The sequence below is a fragment of the Eublepharis macularius genome, chromosome 2 (assembly GCF_028583425.1).
Source record: "Eublepharis macularius isolate TG4126 chromosome 2, MPM_Emac_v1.0, whole genome shotgun sequence".
Lineage (NCBI taxonomy): Eukaryota > Metazoa > Chordata > Lepidosauria > Squamata > Eublepharidae > Eublepharis > Eublepharis macularius.
In genome coordinates this window covers 120898952-120901625 of record NC_072791.1, presented here as the reverse complement: position 1 = coordinate 120901625, position 2674 = coordinate 120898952, and positions in this window count along the sequence as shown.

The window sequence follows — 2674 nt, the reverse complement described above, 5'->3', positions numbered from 1 at the left end:
GTTTGGAGTGTTCTGTTTTTACTACGGCTTTTGCTTGTGATTATTTTGGTAAGAGATCATATATAAGTAGAGATGGGCATGAACTGGGGCTAAAATGAACCGTACGGTTCCTGATTCGTCATGTTTCATGAACCACAAACTTTCACGAACTGGATTGTGAAAATGTCACTTCCGGGCCAGCAGAAGGTCTGCAGAAAGCCCATCCCCCATTGCCTAGGAAACTGATTGATTAGTGCCAGGCTGTTTGCAGTGATGAACCAAAAAACGAACCAAATGAATTGGCCTAAAGTTAATGGCGGTTCATCAGAAATGGACTCTGACGAACTGCTGGTTCACGAACCGTGAACCAGCCTGGTTCATGCCGAAATTTGGTTCATATTTTGGTTCGTGTCCATCTCTCTATATAAGTAATTTTGGGTTGCTGGGCTCTACATGTGGCATCTGTGTGAGACCACAGGTGGTTGAATTTCCAATTCCTAATAGACAAGTGTTTCGAGAAACCTCCATTAGGGTGCATTTCCATCTGCAACAGCTATGAACAATAATAACAAAGCCTCCTTTCTGTTCACTGTGTTACAAACTTGTATATTCTGGCTTGTAAGTTGGATCAGAATCCAGACCTGCCAGCAGGTGATGTTACTTCATAAAATGTAGTTTTCTTCAAGTTTGTGTCACTCAAAGTATCACTTTTAAGTAGTAATTCAGCCATAATCTTTTGGCCATTTTGTAAATTTCAAGTCATGGTATATTTTAAATCCTTTGGAGTCCTAGCTTCTGCTTTAGGGAACGGATCTCTTGCTGGCACGCATTGTGGCTAACAGCAGCATGGTTCTCTCTTGCCTGGCCCCAGATACTTTGGCTAGGGTTTTAGATGCCGTGACTGGTTGGTTAAACAGAGCTGACTGAAACTGAATCCCATGAAGACAGAGGTCCTGCATCTGGGGTATGCGTTGACAGGTTCTCTGGGATCCACCTCCCTACCCTGGTCGGGGTGTCATTGGTACCTGTTCCAGTGGTAAGGAGTTTGGGTATGGTCCTAGATGCCTCCTTGACAATGGAGGCCCAGGTCACATATAACACTGGTTTTGCGCCAACTGCACTGGCTCCCAGTTGAATTCCGGATCAGGTTCAAGGTGTTGGTTCTAACCTTTAAAGCCCTTAGCAGGCTGGGACCAGCATATCTATGGGACCGCCTCTCACCACATGTTCCCTGGAGGCTGCTTCATTCAGCAGATAAAACACCTACTTGTGGTCCCCTGCCCCAAGGAGAGTCGCCTTGCCTCAACCAGGGCCCGGGGTTTCTCAGCCCTGGCCCCAACCTGGTGGAACTCTGTCAATGTGGACATAGCCCTTAGACTGGGGAGTTACGACAGTCCCATGATAACATCGTTATGCCACTGTACTTTTGTACTGGTGATATAGAGCTCCTGCCATGAACAGAGTCCCAGATACTTGCATATTTTCAAGATACGCCAGTAAACAGTACTTAAGGTACTGCATAACCAGTTGTGACTTCTATAGTTATGTGTAAGTACGCTCATATCTGTTTAAACCCATGCAAAGGCCAAGATCTGTGATCCATCTAAGGTCCTGCACTATATAACCTTGCAAGGCATGCTTTCCAACTCAGCCGTTGCCACTGCTTTGGAAAAAATGTCCCTCTACCAATGCACTCAGCCCACATGAGTTGACAGACCTTTCACTGAATCCCCCTCGATGCCCCTGACCCAGGTTCAATGAGTATCCAAGAAAGGAAGAGCACACTGACGGGGTTCACAGCAGGTTCACATCCTCTTCACAATACAATTCTGCAGAATCTGGAGCCCAAAAAGACCCGTTCCCATCCATAATCGGACTTCAGGCTACAAAAATGTAACATCAGGGTAGATCTTTAGTTGGCATCCCTTGGCTGTTCAGTCAGTATAGGAACTCATAAAGCTTTAGTTGATTATCTGTTAAACCAATAAAAATGTACAGCTCAGGTTCCTGGCCCCACTGAATAAAAACCTTTAGTCTGTTAGTGTTCCGCATCTGAAGCTTCTGTTTCTGCTTCTTTCACTCAGGGCTCCAATAACATCAATAATTGATGTTAGATGAAACATCTTTTTTTTTACACTAGTGTGCCAATCTTCATTGTCTCCATGGTATTCAGAAGAAGGGCTGTTTTCACTGGGTAAGCAAAAGGTATCTGTCCAGCTGGAAACTCAAACTAGAATTTTCAGGGCTACCTCATAGCATATAATAGCAGCTATATTTTCAGGAACACGTCTCAAATATGGCACAACAGACATTATCGCAGAAGGACCTACAAAAGACCATTCCATCAACAAACGCATCTCTTCCAGGAAATGGAGCAGTTGGCAAAGGCATTTCTGCTGTCAACAAGAGCAAAGCTGCTGGAGCTATACCCTTCTGTAATGGCAAACCAAATCCTAATGGCTTACTGAGAAATCTCACATTTCCACCATTTCTCTTGGAGACCATGCAAAACTACTGTGGAATGAGGCCAATTTGTCGGATTCAGCCAATCAGTGCTGTGCTCCAAGGTGGTTCTGTTGGCCATATCAATCATCTACCAGGAGAACTTGTGAGAAAAAGGAAGGTCAGTGACAGTCCCTAGTGTTTGTGCCAAAGTCACATGGCTCAAACAAACAGCAGTAACTTCAGATTAAAG